We start from the raw sequence: 17824 nt of genomic DNA, 5'->3' as shown, positions 1-17824 counted from the left end.
TGTCCCTAGCCAGGTCGGATCATTCCGGACTGGTCGGCCACCTGTGAAGAGCTCCTGTCTTTTGCTAATAAAAGCCTTGGTTTGGATCAACAAGTCTTTGGTTCTTTCGACGAGCTCTACAATGGTCAAGTGGCAGCAGATATCACTGTGACTGTTTCCTCAATGGCAAATGAATAGCAAACTGGGCCTTTAGAAAACTTCTGAAACAATAATAGGAGAAGAATCAGTGCACAATCACAAAGGAGTGAAGCCAAATGATGGCTCGGATCTGCAGAGAAGGGTACTCTTTCAATTAATGCAAGAGTTCCTGTACTGGGGGTGAACCCTGGGTGCAAGATGGAGAATAGAAAAATGACTAGTGCCAGGGTTAATGCCCTCTCTCTGAATTCCAGCCAACAGATATACTTGAAATGAGAGATGTTTAGGTACAACAGCAGCTTGGATACATATGGTATCTTGGATGAAGGAAAATATCCCAAGTCATTTTGTGGCTGTTTTGCAATAAAAATTGACACTAAATTACATAGTTATTAGAACCATAAAGAATCAAGAATAAAGAAACTATGTTAAAGAAGGAAAGAGAAGCCAGGGTGAGGAGGAGACAGGAAGTGGGGGAAAGAGTTTGAAGTAGCTGTGAGAAGTAAATGTACAAGTAGAAAAATCAATAGAGGAAGGAAGTTGATGTCAGTATCATGGACATTTTTAAGATATGACATGTTAAGCTTCACTGATTCAGCAGCCCCAACTGGAGGAATGATTTGTTGGAAGTGGAGTGGCAGGTGCACAGCCAGGTGCACAGTATGCGGGAAAGCTGACGTCATTAACATCAGCAGGTCAGACCGCATCTGTGGGAAGAGAAACAATGAAGGCCTTTCATTGGAACTGGGGAGGAGACAAAAGGAGCTTGTTAAGGTGGGGTGGATGGGGGAACGTGGGTGTCTCTGATTGGGGTGTTCATGGGATAAATTATCAATATATCTGGTCAGTAAGAGAATGGGAGAAGGTAGAGAGTTAGAGCACTGTCGATAGAAAGAGGGAGTTACAAAATGTACCATCCTTTTGTTTCCAATGTTGATGAGGATTGATTGAAATCGCTATGGAATCTGCAAGCTTAAAATATTTTATTTCAGGATTGCCTTTTGATTCTTTTTGCTTTGTTTTGTCTTGTTGATGTTCATAACTGTATAGACGTTCATTTCCTTCTCATTAATTGCTCCTATAAGAGCTGGAATGGTTTTGCCCCTATCCATGCAGTGTGAGGTCAGGAAAAAAAGTGACAACTTCCATATCAACAATGTCTTGTTTGTAATTGCAGTGGGGGAAAATGAGGATCAATTTCAGATGGAGATGAGGTCAGAGAGTCACACTGTAAGGAACCGATGCCCTCTCCAACAAAAACCTCCAAGTAAGGGACAAATGTTCTCCACACAAATTGGTGCAGATCAAAATTATTCTCCTCTGCCTGTAGAACGTAGAAGATACCAGACAAACTCTGCAGAATCAGATAGCACTTAATTTTGTTCAAAGCACTTGACTGTAGTTCTCATTGTTGATCTCATGTTAAGTATTTGCAAGAAATATGGATGCAGAAGCTTATTAGCTTAAGCAATGGTCATTCAACCACCATCCCAACACCCTGTCTCTGCTCAATGTTATATCACAGAATTACTGTATTTGGATGAGCTGATCAGCCACATATTAATCCATCAGGGGCACACATGGGAATTTACTGGCTTTAGGAAGAGCACATGCACGTTAGATAACATTATAAGGCATATACGCCATGACCTCAGAAGAATATTCTTTATAGTTGTTTATTGGGAGGGGGAGCATGGAATTGTGCTGTTCAACCTCCCCCCCCCCCCACTTCTTAATACTGTGAACTGCCTAGGGGTTGCAGACAAAGATTTAGTAACCCCCCACCCCACCCCACTCATGTTATCACCGATAAAAATGTATAGTACATTGATCCAAGCTCATGCCCACTCACCTCCTGGCCCCAATTGCACCTAGCAACAAAATTTAAATTCCTAATTCCAGGAGGGTTTTGTGATAGAAACATGGAATAATTCACATAACTCAGGTATGAATGTGGTTCATTCCCTTTTCCAATTCTCTGAACGCATCGTTGAGCAGTAAAATATGAATATTCTGAATTTTCACATAGGATATCGAAAGGCATTGACAATCCAGTGAATACCTTCATCTGCCTCCTAATAATGTGCAGGCTTTTTTCTGCTTCCTTCTTTCATTCTAAAGCCATATGTCCTTAAGTAAGAATTTGGAATTGATAACAAGAGATCACACAGAGCAGAGGAAACTGAAATAAAACAGCATTTTTTTGTCTTTTGTTTTAATATAAAGGAATTTAGGAACATATTTAACTGTATATTTACAATACATTTTTTAAACAAACAACATAATCATCTTAATCAGCTTAATCCAAAAAGATGAAATAAATGGTGACTTAATAAACCTTGCAGGATATCGTCTAAATCTTGCCTTCTGCTCAAAGGCTAAGGACTTTTTACTTACTGGCGGAGGGGTGGAAATGACGACATTTCAATTCTTAGTGTAAAGGAGAGGTTTTGTGCTTGTTTGTTTCCTGCAGAAGAATTGTATTATTTTCCATTTGGGGAAGAGAGGTTAATATGCAGATAAGCTACAGAGCAGACTGCAGTTATTTGTATTTCTTTGAATCTGTGCTCTGTGATTGGATGAATTTGCTAGACTAACTGATATAAATTTGTCCAATGCTGATAGGTTCTCTGTGGTCACCAATTTCTTCCTCTTTCCCTCTGAAATAATGCTTTAATTTGATATGACAATAACAATTCTATAAACGCTCAAATAATGCTATGCACAGGTAATTAATTTCAAAAATTGCACTGGCTTTTTTTTTCATTTGTGTCATATCCATCAACATCCATCAAATAAACATTTAATATATATGTTTCGATGGAAAACTTATATGCAAGGTTCTCTGAGTGTCTGCTCTGAGCCATGCTTCCTGTTTAGGGCAAAATTTATTCTTGTGAATTACCTACATTTACAATTTTTACTCTTAATGTTTAGCCTCATGCAGCTGAGATCCTTCTGGACTGACTCCTGATATGAATGATCAGAGTTCTGAAAAATTACATTTCCAGGAATGTCAAGGAGTTCATCTGGATTTTGTAAATTTTCCAGCCTTTCACCGCAGCATCCAGCCGCTTTATTTTGAGATTATTGTAAAAGAAATTCACTGGATGATATTCAGCCTGAAAAATCCAGAGTATACGAGCTTGACCTTTCTTATTTTCATAGTCTAGCTAATCAGTTTAATATATTTCAGTTTAAGTTGCTTGATATAAGGCTCACCGAGGGTTTGTGGCAGAAACATAAAATGTTTCACACAGCTCAGGATATTGAGAACAAGATTCAATGCCTTTTCCAATTATTTGCTTCTTCAAGTACAGATGAACTGAGCTGTCTATAACACTTGAAGAATGGCAATAACCAAACAGAAATTAACATGGCTGAGAGGGAAAAAAAAGCAAGTTGATATTCTAAAAGGTTAGATAAAGCAAGCAGTTCTAAAACTTCAAATCAAAGGTCAGATTCTGCCCCATGACAGGAAAGGTCTCAGTCTTAAAGTTTTCACATCAAATTGGTGCCCTTTTTACAGCTTTATTTGGATTACTTTACAACACTGCTCAAATGTTCTTACTGCTCATCATTCACTCCATTCCGACTTAATCTGGGGCAACTTGCTGTCTGGTTTCACTAACCTTACACATTTCACAATCCTCAACCATGCCTCAGTTTCCAGCATTCAGCAAAAAAAATAGATTCTCAAGCACCAATCCTTCCTGTGAGCCGTGACAGGTTTTAAATTTATTTTGCAATAAATGCAGAAAAGGCTGGAAAGCTTCAGCGGGTCAGCCAGCATATGTAGGAAGAGAAATGGTCAACATGTTGACTCTATGACTTTGCCTTGGTGATTTTTCAGACAGACGGGATTACTTGTGCAGAACACACCCCATTTAAATCCCATTGAAATAGATACAATTAAAAACAGACAGACTCTACTGATAATGGTAATTCGCTTATTTTTTATATGCATTGTACATTTGCACAAAAATTGTCATTCTACAATCGACAAAGTCTTCAATTGTCAGAAAGGATTTTCAGTGGAGGGGAGGTCGAAATCCAAACTTGGGTCACCCTTATTGCTATTGAGCCTGGTTTCCAGTGGGAGCTCCAAGGTGTACAGCACATAGTAAAATCAAATTCAGTACCAATATACGCAGGGTGTTTGTACGTTCAAACACTTAGGTTGTTGCTGTGAATTTCTATTTGTTTCTTTACAGGGTTGGACAGAGAGTTACAGAGCAGGGAGGAAGGGGAATAACGTCTGCAGAAAGTTTGTGCAAACAGCATGAAAGGTTAAGAAATTATAATTATAGAGGCCCTCTCGTGACCTCTGAATAACTTCAGCATCAATTAATGCTTGTTGAACAGCAGTCACAGCAAATTTCAAAAAACAGGAACGTGACAATGAGCCGATAATCTATTTTTAGAGAGATTGCTTGACAGTTAACTATTGGTAAAGATACCAGGAAGAATTCTTATGCATTCACCTAAGAGTGCCACTGGCTACTGAGATGAATGTCCTATTAGAAGATTGGCATATTTGGCAATGCAGAACACACTCTCAATACTGCATCTAAATGCTAACCTAGATTACGTGCCCAAGTCTCCGGAGAGGAACTTGACCCAATGCCTCTATGACAACAGAGACAAAATGGTGACTTGCGAGTCATAACTGCCATTTTAGCTTATGTTTGGCACCCATCACTCAGACTGTTGTTTCAGGAAGTAGGAAACATAAATGAATAAATGGGTAGGTTTGAAATGGAAAATTCCATTCAGTCTCAAAACATTTTAAAAGCCTTTAGTAACGAAGTCCACTGTATTCACTGGAAATGATAGATTTCAAATCCTATTTTGTTGGGCATACAGGAACAATATGGAAAAGTCCAAACACTGTCAAAGATTGGCCCTTAACTCTTATTATAATGGTGAGTCATACGGATGGAAGACATTCTGTATATAATTACAGTTCTGTGGGCTGGAGAGTGATAAAGACATAACCAGGGCCCCCTCTCCTGAACACTAATGTACTTTTGCTCTGAGACTGGTCATGCAAAGTGAGTGCATGGTGGAGTTAAGCCCCCAAGAATTAACACAAAAATTCTCTCTCTTTAAAAAGTTGTAAGGGCTTTATTCAAAATTGGCAACTCATCTGCTGAGGGGTGGGGGAGCACATTTACCATATACCAGGCCTGCTGATGTTGATGTTGGTCACAGTTTAGCAGAGAGATTTTCACCTCATAAACCGTATAACTCACCATTATAATAAGAGTTAAGGGCCAACCTTTGACAGTGTTTGGACTTTTCCATATTGTTCCTGTATGCCCAACAAAATAGGATTTGAAATCTATCATTTTCAGTGAATAGAGTGGACTTCATTACTGAAGGCTTTTAAAATGTTTTGAGACTGAATGGAATTTTCCATTTCAAACCTACCCATTTATTCATTTATGTTTCCTACTTCCTGAAACAACAATTTGTACCATCGACCACGCATCTTCCTGGAATAACAAGGGTTTTTTTTTACACAGCAACGCTGCATTGCCTTCATCTTTTCCTTTTTTTTAAAGACTTTATTTAAAATTTTTATAACATGAATACAATAGAGAATTACATTTAAAGAAAAATTTAAAAAAATTAAAATGGTATGATTACAATATTACATCAGAAAACTACACAAAATAACACCCCCCCCCCTGTTAATTGTAACACAATATTAGTAATCTAACTTAAAATTAGTCCAGCCCTCCCCCCCCAAAATAAAGAGTGAAGAGTTAATAAAATTAACAATATTATATATGGAAAAAAAAGAGATAAAACTTAACCTAAAACAAATTCTAACAACAAAAATTTTTTTTATCAATACTAAAGTATCACGCTTAAACATATATTTAAATCAAACTTAAATGCATATAATTAGCAAACGGAGTCCACTTTAACTTATAAAAAGACATCTTATCCTGAATTGAAAAAGATATCCTTTCCATAGTCAAACAAAATTTCATCTCCAAATACCACTTATCTAAAGTACATATTCTTCAAAACTAGATTCAGGCAATAAAATCATATGTCGACCACATAACTGTTTTACAAAAGATCTTAATTGATAATATAGAAATATAGAATTTCCACTAATACCATATTTCCTTTGTAATTCGTCAAAGGAACAAAAGCAACCCTCAGAAAAACAATCAGATAAATTTTTTATTCCCTTCTTTTCCCATTGTTTCAAAGTGGCATTGGAGACCGTAAAAGGAACGTTGATTATTATATAATGGCAATCTTCCAGAATATATATTTTTAAGTCCCAATTTTTTAAGTTTACTTGTCCATAAATTCAATAAATGTTTCAATATTGGCACATCGTAAGTTCGTAGTAAATTTTTATTCCATCGAAACAAAAACTCATGAGGATATTTTTCTAAAACAACCGCCATTTCTATCTTTACCCAACTAGGTGGGTCGTCCATATACATTAATGCACTAAGAAATTTAAATTGACCTGCTTCGTAATAATGCTGAAAATTTGGTAATCTTAAACCTCCAAATTGAAAATCCCACATCAATTTTCTCATTGCTACTCTCGGAAATTTTCCCTTCCATAAGAATTCTCTAATCGCTTTATATAAGTCCTTAAAAAAACTTTTTTTTTAAATAAGGAATTGATTGAAACAGATATTGTATTCTAGGAAAAATATTCATTTTTATGGTATTAATCCTCCCTAGTAAACCCAAAGGTAGATCCCTCCAGCCTTCATCTATTCCTAAATGTTTTTAATTCATATAGTCCTCTTTCCTACTTTTTCTCTGGCTTCTCTTTTCACAGTTTGCCCAGTTGGGAGATTTCCAAGCACTTTCTCTCATAACCATGGAAATAGGCTATCCCGTTATTCATAACTAAAGTAAGATCATTGTTTTGAAACTGTTGACGTTTCACCAAAAGAAATGCCAAGCATTACAATTAAATCTTTAAGTCTGTGGACCTGAAAAATCAGTGACTCAAACTTAAATCTTGAGGTGAATATTAGCATCAATAGCGCTATATAGACTAAATGTATTTTACAAACTTTCTTCATATCTTCATTTGGCATGTTGTAGTTTACTTGATAAATCATAATATTTTAATATACCATTATCATTTATTACTTGAACATCAACATGCTCCCCTGCAGTATCAATCACAGACTGTAGCCATTTTGATTCACACCCCCAAAGTTGCAATTCCTCCTGTTCTGCAGATTGTATTTCTGTCTCTGCTCAGTGCTTAATGTCTTCTTTCTGCAGGCATCCCTCTCCTGCTTTTTTCCATTGCCATCTCTGTGTTGTCTTGAGTGCCCCTTTCGTGATATACTTGGCTGTTGTCTTTTTCTTCATTTGTTGACCCAGACTTAATTGGTATAATCGTATCAGATTTAGAGATAACATGTGAATCAGAATTTATTGTCAATGATGTGCCACAAATGTTTTGCAGCAGGCTTTATGGTGCAAATATTGCTATAAAATTACATTTAAAAATTAAAAAAAAAAGCAGTGCAAAACAAAGAGAAAGTAAGGTAGTGTCTGTGGTTCATTGTCCATTCAGAAATCTGATGGCAGAGGGGACAGAAGCTGTCCTTGTGCTGCTGGTTCAGGCCCCTGTACCTCCTTCCTGATGGTAGCAGAGTGAAGAGGGCATAGCCTGGATAGTGGGGGTTCTTGAGGACAGAGGCTGCTTGCTTGTGACACCATCTCTTTCAGGTGTTCCTTGATGGAGTGAAGTCTGGTGCCCTTGATGGTGCTGGCCAAATTCACCACTTTCTTGTCCTGTTTATTGGTTCCTCCATACCAGACATGATGCAAGCAGCCAGAATACTCTCCACAGTACACCTGTAGAAGTTTGAAAGAGTCTTGGATGACATATCAACTATCCTCCAACCAGTGAGCCTTCTTCGTGGAGGCCTCAGGACAATGACACTCAAGAACATGAAGTTCTTTACCCTTTCCACTGCTGACCCCTCTGTTAGGACTGGTGCATGCTCTCATGATTTCCCTTTCCTGAAGTCCTCAATCAGCTCCTTGTTTTTGCTACCATTGAGTGCAAGGCAGTTTCTGTAGCACCATTCAACTAGCTGATCTATCCCTCTTCTGTACCCTTCCTTATTGCTGTCTGTGATGTTCTTGGTGGTGTCAGCAAATTTGGAGATCCCATTTGAATTGTGCCCTGCCACAGTCATGGGTGTATAGTGAGTAGAACAGTGGGCTAAGCATGCATCCTTGAGTTACGCCTATGTTGATCATCATTGAGGAGGAATATCGTTCCCAATTCGTACTGAGTATGGTCTGAGTAAGTCAAGGATCCAGTTGCAGAGTGGGGTGCAGAGCCCTTGATTTTAGAGCTAGATAACCATCACTGAGGGTGTTGCTGAAAGCTGAGCTATAGTCGATGAAGAGCAGCTTGATGTATGGTTGATGTCATCTCGATTATTCAGAGCTGAGTGAAGAGCCAGTGATATTGCATCTGCTGTGGAGTGATGGTGCGGGAGGCATATTGCAGTGGGTCAAGATCTTTACTTAGATCTGAGTTAATTCTGGCCATGACCAACCTCCAAAGCAATTAATTACTGTAGGTGTGACTGCCAGTGGGTGATAGTCATTGAGGCAGTTCACCCTGCTCTTCTTAGGTACCGGGATGATTGATGCCCTTTTGAAGCAGGTGGGAACTTCTGACTGGAGCAATGAGAGTTTGAACATTACCGTGAACCCTCCAGCTAGTTGGTTGGCACAGATTTTCAGTACCCTGCCAGGTAGCTGTCAGGGCCTGATCCCTTGTGAGGGTTCACCCACTTTTTTTTTTTTTAAATTTTTTATTTTTCACACCATAAATCACATTAGCCATGATATACACTATTTCTTTTTCACACATATACAGTGACTTTTTCTCCCCCCCCCACTTTCCTCCCAAACCACCCCCCCACCCCCCCCCTCTCATCCATTTTAGGTATACAATCTAGGTTGCATTAAGCCAGTCAGACAATGTTGTCATTCAACAAAATTACACCAGAAATTCTACTGAGTCCATTCTTTTCTTTCCTTCTCCTTCCATCAACTTAGGTACTGTTTGTCCCCGGTAGGTTTTCGCTATTGTATTTAATGTAAGGCTCCTATACTTGCTCGAATATTTCAATATTATTTCTTAACCTATCTGTTATTTTTTCTAATGGAATACATTTATTCATTTAAATTTAGTAGTTTCTTCCTTTTAATTTGGTTATGTATTCCATTAATATTTAAAGACATATAGTTCAGCGTAGCCATTTTATATTTTGTTTATCTTCTCTTTCCGTTTTTCCATCATTACCTTTCCTCCTTTTCCATTTCTGTTTTCTTATTTTCAACTCTTTATAAGACAACATTCCTACAACATCCAACATTTTCCTTATTCTCCTATTTCTATCTTATTTATCCCCAATCTCCCCTTCACCTCCTGAGTTGTCCTTTATCCCTTGTCGGACAACCACATCTCCCCTCTCCATTTGGATTTGCGAATCCACTCGCAAGCGTCAACTGATTTTGCAGTGACCGCTATTTCCCCCCACCCCGCCTCCCCCAGAAAAGATTTCACTTTTCATATGTCACAAAGGTCACTCTTTTAATTCCCTCCTTATTCTCTCTATTCCATTACCTTCCCTTATTAATTTTTGTCTATACTATCTATATTTTCCTCTAAGTACAGATACATTCGTGTATGCTCATTGTCTCTATTCACTCTTATACCTCTTTACCCGCATACATATCAATCGTGATCATTTTTACTCTCATTACCCGTCTTCATCCCTCAGTCTATTTTTGTCTTTACCCACCTACATATCAATCGTGATCATTTTTACTCTCATTACCCGTCTTCCTCCCTCAGTCTATTTTTGTAATTGTTCTGCAAATTTTCGTGCTTCTTCTGGATCCGAGAATAGTCTGTTTTGTTGTCCTGGAATAAATATTTTCAATACCGCTGGATGCTTTAGTATAAATTTATACCCTTTCTTCCATAAAACCGCCTTTGCTGTATTGAACTCTTTTCTCTTCTTTAGGAGTTCAAAACTTATATCTGGATAAATGAGGATTTTTTGCCCTTTATACTCCAGTGGTTTGTTGCCCTCTCTTACTTTTTCCATTGTCTTCTCCAGTACCTTTTCTCTTGTAGTATATCTTAGGAATTTTACTACAATAGATCTTGGTTTTTGTTGTGGTTGTGGTTTAGAGGCCAATACTCTATGTGCCCTTTCTATTTCCATTTCTTGCTGTAGTTCTGGACATCCTAGGGTCTTAGGGATCCACTCTTTTATAAACTCCCTCATATTCTTGCCTTCTTCATCTTCCTTAAGGCCCACTATCTTTATGTTATTTCTTCTGTTATGGTTTTCCATTGTATCTATTTTTTGAGCTAGTAGTTCTTGTGTCTCTTTAGTTTTTTTATTAGATTTCTCCAATTTCTTTTTTAAGTCTTCTACCTGCATTTCTGCTGCTACTGCCCGCTCTTCCATCTTGTCCATTTTCTTTCCCATTTCTGTTAAGGTCATCTCCATTTTATTTATTTTCTCTTCTGTGTTGTTTATTCTTTTTCTTAAATCCTTAAATTCCTGTGTTTGCCATTCTTTAAATGACTCCATGTATCCTTTAATAAGAGCAAGTATATCCTTTACCTTGCCTTTCTTTTCTTCTTCTATTTCACCATACTCTTCCTCTTCCTCTTCTTCCTCTGGGTTGACCATCTGTTGTTTCTTTGGTGCCCTTTCCTCCTCTTCTTTCTTGTTTCTATTGTCTTCTGTGGTCTCTTCTTGCTGCAGGTGTTCTGCAGCTGTCGTTGCCGGCTGTGGAGATCGACTTCCCAGCTGGTCCCCCCTCCCGTCGGTGTGTTTTTTTTCATTCGCATCGCGCATGCGCGGTTGCGCACTTTTACTCGGCTCTGCGAGCCATTTTTGTAGTCCATTATTTACCGACCTGAGGGAGCGGGTTTCTCTCTCCGCAGCGGGCCTCTTCGGACAGGTAAGGCCTTCACCTTTTTCCTCCTTTGTCTTCTCTTCCTCTCTTCTTACCGTTGCTTTCGATTTTTCTTTTTTTGTCGCCATCTTCTTTCCACCTTTATACTCACTTTTCTGTAACTTTTATTTCTGTGCCTTTGTGTTTTCCTTTGTTTTTCCCGACTTTTCTGGAGAGGGCTGGAGTTCACCGTCCGGCCACTACTCCATCACGTGACTCCTCCCAGGGTTCACCCACTTGAAGGATGTTCTGGGTTTGGCCTCAGAGATAGATATCACAGGGTTTTCAGCCTCTGCAGGGATTCTCATAGTTATTGTTGAGCTCTTCTTCTCAAAGCGAGCATAAAATTTGACTTCATGGGTACACACAGGTCTTGATGAAGTCGGTGATAGCCGTGATATATTCATTCAAGTCTGAGGATGAGTCCTTGAGTATGTTCCAGTCTACTTATGTGTAGGTGTAGAAAATCAGACAATTGTAATCTATATCTAAAGAACATAGATTATTTCTTTTTTGCTGTTTATTAAGCACCAAATAAGAAGATTTTTGAACAGTAGGGGATTTAGCATTTTGGAGAAAGGCCAGGTAGGTGGGGATGAATCTATGGCCAGGTCAGCCATGATCTTTTTGAATGGCATAGCATGTTAGTTGAGCCAAATAGCCTACTTCTGCTCATGTTTTTATGTTCTAACTGTACTTTGGGGGCAGTGTCAGACGGGAAGAGAAGGATTGCTACTATAAGCCACACAAAAAACCTTTCAGACTATCAAAGTACAATGAGAGTCATCAGATTGTTTCACAACTGACTTTCCGAGTCATTCTGGTTCGCACCACCAATAGTTACATGTGTGGCTCTGCAAAACCATTCTTCAGATGAGAGGCAAAACCACAGGCAAGGCACAGAAATTGGGAGCTGGTTGGCTCGGGGTTGGTTTTCTTTAGTATTCTTATATTTCTTTTCTCTTTCAGCTAGCTTGCAATGAGCTGCTTCTAGTTTGTCACATTTACAAAATAGCTATAGTTAAAATCCCCAACCCTAGATCTGAGATTAGGTTGGTTTGGGGCTATTTTAAAACATCAGTGTAAATTCTGTGAAACAACGTCTCCTCCTCATTTTTAATTTCTTTTTAAATTTTTCATACTGTGAACCATATCAATTAAAATACATACAAACATTTCCCTCTTAAATATACACAGTGGTATTTTCTCCCCTTTTTCCCCCCTACCTTCCCTCCCCTCTTCTCACCCCCCCTCCAAACCCATTAAACATTCAACAATATAATAAAACCATTAAACAATGTCATCACACAATGAAAATAAACAAGAAAAATGTGTCATCTACTTTTACACACTGGATCAAGTCATTTTGTCTTCTTATCATCTTAGGGGGTGGAGGTCCGAGGCAAGCCCTCTCTGTTATGTTCCATGTACAGCTCCCAAATATGTTCAAATAATGTGACTTTATATTTTAAATTATATGTTATTTTTTCCAATGGAATACATTTATTCATTTCCATGTACCATTGCTGTATTCTCAGGCTCTCTTCCGATTTCCACGTTGACATTATACATTTTTTTTGCTACTGCTAAGGCTATCATAATAAATCTTTTTTGTGCTTCATCCAGTTTGAGGCTGTAGAGCTCGTCGAAAGAACCAAAGACTTGTTGATCCAAACCAAGGCTTTTATTAGCAAAAGACCGGAGCTCTTCACAGGTGGCCGACCAGTCCGGAATGATCCGACCTGGCTAGGGACACAACCCTTTAAGGCCCAAACAATAGGTGTGGCTTAGCTCTCAGCCAATCGCTGTAAGCACAGTCTAGATACAGTAACTATATACACTATGTACATTGGTGATAGATCTGTACTATCACATTCACCCCTTCTTGGAGAATTGACCCTGGGAAAAAAAAAACAAAAACGAGGGAGAGAATGAAAAGGAAGGGGTAGGTCAAGGACTGTAGCGGTCAGGGGGTCTGACCATCCGGCGTGACCGCCGTGGTGCCGGGATTGGGGTCGCTGGAGTGGTGTCGCCAGCGGGCTCATCGGGTGCGACTGCTCCGTCGCTCAATTCCCCAGTCGTTTTGTCGGCAGGGTGGCCCGAGTCATTGGGGTGCTGTTGGTCCTTCTGTTGCGGCACGGGGCCTGCTGTGCTTGTCCCTCCCGCAGAAATAACATTTCGGGTTCGCACGGGGCAGGGTAGCAGCAGCCGACAGGCCGTCAGGGGTAGGGTAGAAGGGCACTCTACTCACATCAGAATGTGGGGTCCAGTCCCTAGAGAGCTCGGTGGACTTTAAGGCTGCATCCTCCATTGTGATTGCAATCCGGGCCACGTCCTCTAGTTTTTCTACCCCTTGCTCGAGCAAACGCAGCCTCACTTCGTTCGATCGGAGCCCGGCCACATAGGCATCCCGGACGAGGTCGCTAGTGATCTCGGCAGCAGTTTTGTCCACACAGTTACAGTCTTTTCCCAATGCCTTTAATACTTGTAAATATGCCCTGCTGGACTCGCCGGGCTGTTGCTTCCTCGACGCAAGCACGAGCCGGGCATGAACTCTGTTCACCGGTTGATCATACAGTCCTTTCAGTACCTTTATGGCTGCGGTGTAAGTGGTCTCATCCTGGATGTTCTCGTAGACTCTCAAGGACACCATAGACAGCAATGCTGTTAGACACTGGTTATCCTCCTCTACCTGAATGAATCTCAGGAAGTTTTCAAAGTTCAGCAGCCAGAACTTAAAGGCTTTGAAGGCTGTAGCTGACTGTGGGTCGATATCAAGTTTTTCTGGCCGAGTTAAACGCTCCATCCCTTTCAAAAAAAATTCTTTTTGCTAATAAAATTGTAGAGCTCGTCGAAAGAACCAAAGACTTGTTGATCCAAACCAAGGCTTTTATTAGCAAAATACCGGAGCTCTTCACAGGTGGCCGACCAGTCCGGAATGATCCGACCTGGCTAGGGACACAACCCTTTAAGGCCCAAACAATAGGTGTGGCTTAGCTCTCAGCCAATCGCTGTAAGCACAGTCTAGATACAGTAACTATATACACTATGTACATTGGTGATAGATCTGTACTATCACAGAGGCCAAATTCTTTATTTCTTATATTACTTAGAAGAAAGATCTCTGGATTTTTTGGTATGTTGTTTTTTGTGGTTTTATTTAATACCTGATTTAGATCTTCCCAAAACTTTTTCACTTTCTCACATGCCCAAATTGCATGTACTGTTGTTCCCATTTCCTTCTTACAGCGAAAAAATCTATCTGATAATGTTGGATCCCATTTTTTTTTTAACTTTTGGGGCATGTAACCAATTATACTGTATCATGCTTAACCTTGTATTTATTATATTCTTCATAGTTCCAGAACATATCTTTTCCCATGTTTCATTTTTTATCTTTATGTTTAAATCTTTTTCCCACTTTTGTTTGGGTTTATAGCTTATTTCATCATATTCCTTCTCTTGCAGCTTGATGTACATGTTCGTTATAAATCTTTTAATTATCATTGTGTCTGTAATCACATATTCCAAGCTGCTTCCTTCTGGTAATCTCAGTCTGTTTCCCAACTTATCCTTTAAGTAGGCTTTCAGTTGATGGTATGCAAACATTGTACCATGAGTTATTCCATATTTGTACTTCATTTGTTCAAATGTTAATAAATTATTTCCCAAAAAACAAATTTCTGTTTTTTTAATTCCTTTTCTCTCCCATTCTCTAAAGGAAAGGTTATCTATTGTAAAGGGGATTAGATGATTTTGTGTCAATAATAATTTTGCTATTTGGTAATTTGCTTTTTTTCCTTTCTAAGTGATGTCTCCTCCTCATTGACGATCAACACAGGCGCACCTCAAGGATGCATGCTTAACCCAATGCTCTACTCACTCTACACATATGACTGTGTAGCAAGGCACAATTTAAATGCTATTTGCAAATTTGCCAGTGACGCAACGGTTCTCAGCAGAAATCACAGACGGCAATGAAGAAGCATCCAGTCGAGAGATAGATCAGCTCGTTGAGTGATGTCACAACAACAACCTTGCAATCAACATAAGCAAAACCAAGGAGATGATTGTGGATTTCAGGAGGAAATCAAGGGAACATGAACCAGCCTTCATCGAGGGGTCAGCAGTGAAAATGGTCAAGGACTTCAAATGTATGGATGTCAACATCTCTGAGGATCTGTCTTGGAGCTTCCACGTTGATGCAATCATGAAGGCCCGCCAGTGACTATACTTTGTGGGAAGTTTGAGGAGATTTTGTATGTCATCAAAGACTCACAAAAATTTCAAAAAAATTATGGAGACTATTCTGTCTGGTTGCATCACTGCCTGGTATGGTGGTGCCAAAGCTCAGGACAGGAAAAAAAACTCCAGAGGGTTGAAAATCAGTATTAAAAATCTGTGCTGACAAACTTTCTAATGGCATAATGAAATGAGAGCTTGTATTCTTCTGGAAAAGATTACATATAATTTAAGAGACAAATATTTTTTCTTTATTAAAGTTTGGAGCCCTTATCTGAAAATTATTGGTGTTAAAATTTGATGTCTCGGTCCGCTTCGATGGATCCCACCACTCCTGCAGCCAAAAAGTTTAAATATAATTGTAGTAGATGCTGATCTCATTTTTCTTTCTTTTGTAGGTAGGGAAGGGAGGAGGGAGGGTATTAGTAGGGTGGTTAGGGAGTTAGGGGTGTTTTTATATAAAAATTATTAATCATATAATGTTTGTATCAATATATAGTACCTAATATTATGTTATGTGATTTTAAATTTTAAATAAAATATTTTAAAAAACGAATGTATTCACAGATATCTTCAATATCTCACTCCAGCAGGGCACAGTACCCACCTGTTTCAAACAGCCGTCAATCATACCGGGGCCCAAGAAGAGTGCAGTTACCTGCCTTAATGACAATCAACCAGTAGCACTTACATCAACAGTGATGAAGTGTTTTGAAAGGCTGAGGATGAAGCAGATCAGCTATCGACTATAGTTTGGTATTTAACACCATTATCCCCTCAAAACTGATCAGCAAACTCCAAGACCTGGGCCTCAACACCCCATTGTGTAATTGGATCATGCATTTCCTCATCTCCATTCAGAATCAATGAGGATTGGCAAGAACATCTTCTCCACAATCTCCATCAGAACCAGAGCACCATGGGCTGTGTTCTTAACCCCTGCTCTACTCACTTTACACCTATGACTGTGTAGCTCATTACAACAACAACACCATCTACAAAACAATACCATGGTAGAGGGTTGTATAAAGGAAGGTGATGAGTCAGCATAGAGGATGGAGATTAAAAACTTGAATGAATGGCACACCAACAACAACTTCGCACTCAAAGTCATCAAAACTAAGGAGCTGATTGTTGACATCAGGAAGCTAAAGACAGAGGTATACAATCCAATGCTACTTTGAAGAAGGGCTCAAGCTCGAAACATCAGTTATGTATTTTTAACTTTGCTATATAAAGGACACTGTTTGACCTGCTGAGTTTCTCCAGCATTGTGATTTTATTTCAACCATGGTGTCTACAGATTTTTGTGTTTTACTTTTAACAATCCAGTGATTGTTGGGGGAATCAGAGGTGGAGGGGATGAGAAAATTTAAGTTCTTGGGAGTCACTATCTCAGAGGATCTTTCCCGGACCAAACACACTAATGGCATCGTGAAGAAGGCACGTCATTGCCTCTACTTCCCCAGGAGTTTGTGGAGCTTTGGTATGACACCAGAAACCCTGGCAAATTTCTGCAGATGTGTGCTGACTGGCTGCATGATGGTCTGGTATGGGGACACCAATACCCGTGAGTGTAAACCCCAGCAAATGATAGTGGACACAGTCCAGGACATTATAGGCAAAACCCTCCCCACTATCAAGAACACCTACAGGGAACACTGCCTTCAGACAGCAGCAGCAATTATCCCAGATGCACACCACCCAGCAACACACTCTGTTCTCACTGCTGCCGTCAGGAAAAGGGTATAGGTGCCACAAGACTCACATCACCAGGATCAGGAACAGCTGCTCCCCCTCCACCATCAGACTCCTCAACAACAACCTCAATCAGGGACTTATTTAAGGACTCTTACATGTGCACTTTATTGATTTTTTGAAATTCTTTGTGTATTTTGCAGTCAGTTTGTTTACATTCATTATATGTTTACAGTTCTTTATTTGATTACATGTATATGCTGTGTAGTTTTTCTTTGCACTGCCAATAAGTGGTAATTCTGATTTGTACACAGTAAAAAGAATCTCAGATTGTGATGTCCATCTGTACGTACTCTGACAATAAATCTGAAATCTGAAGTCTGAGATTGGAATACACTGGACAGTTCATTGAACCTGATAGCCTGGCTTGATGCTGAGCTAATTAATCCAACAGAAGTCTGATCAGTGTAGTACTGGGACTCTCAATATGGCTAAGGCCTCTGAAGATGAAAGGTACGAAGATTTTGCGAGGGGAAATAATTTAAGTGGCTGTATTCTGAGGAAGGCTTGTTGACTCCCCAATCCCATCAATAATTTTTTTCTCAATGACTGCATACTACAGCAATAATCACACCATTAGTCATTACAGAGTTGATATACTCACTCATTTGTCCACGGCCCATTAAAGGCACTAACTTGTCTCAATGAGAGCACTTTGGAAATGTCCTCAGCTCCA

The 17824-nt window shown here is 39.3% G+C and overlaps 1 long non-coding RNA gene across 1 annotated transcript; it reads left to right on the top strand.

Annotated features, from left to right (window-relative positions):
- Positions 1-699: 699 nt before the first annotated feature.
- LOC138739844 (uncharacterized) lies at positions 700-17472 on the top strand. Its single transcript, XR_011342474.1, has 2 exons — positions 700-833; positions 14958-17472. It is a non-coding gene; the product is annotated as an uncharacterized lncRNA (long non-coding RNA).
- Positions 17473-17824: the final 352 nt, after the last annotated feature.

The sequence above is a fragment of the Narcine bancroftii genome, chromosome 7, assembly GCF_036971445.1.
Source record: "Narcine bancroftii isolate sNarBan1 chromosome 7, sNarBan1.hap1, whole genome shotgun sequence".
NCBI classification, from domain to species: Eukaryota; Metazoa; Chordata; class Chondrichthyes; order Torpediniformes; family Narcinidae; genus Narcine; species Narcine bancroftii.
The sequence above is the reverse complement of the archived record's forward strand: the minus strand, read 5'-3'. Positions and strand labels throughout refer to the sequence as shown.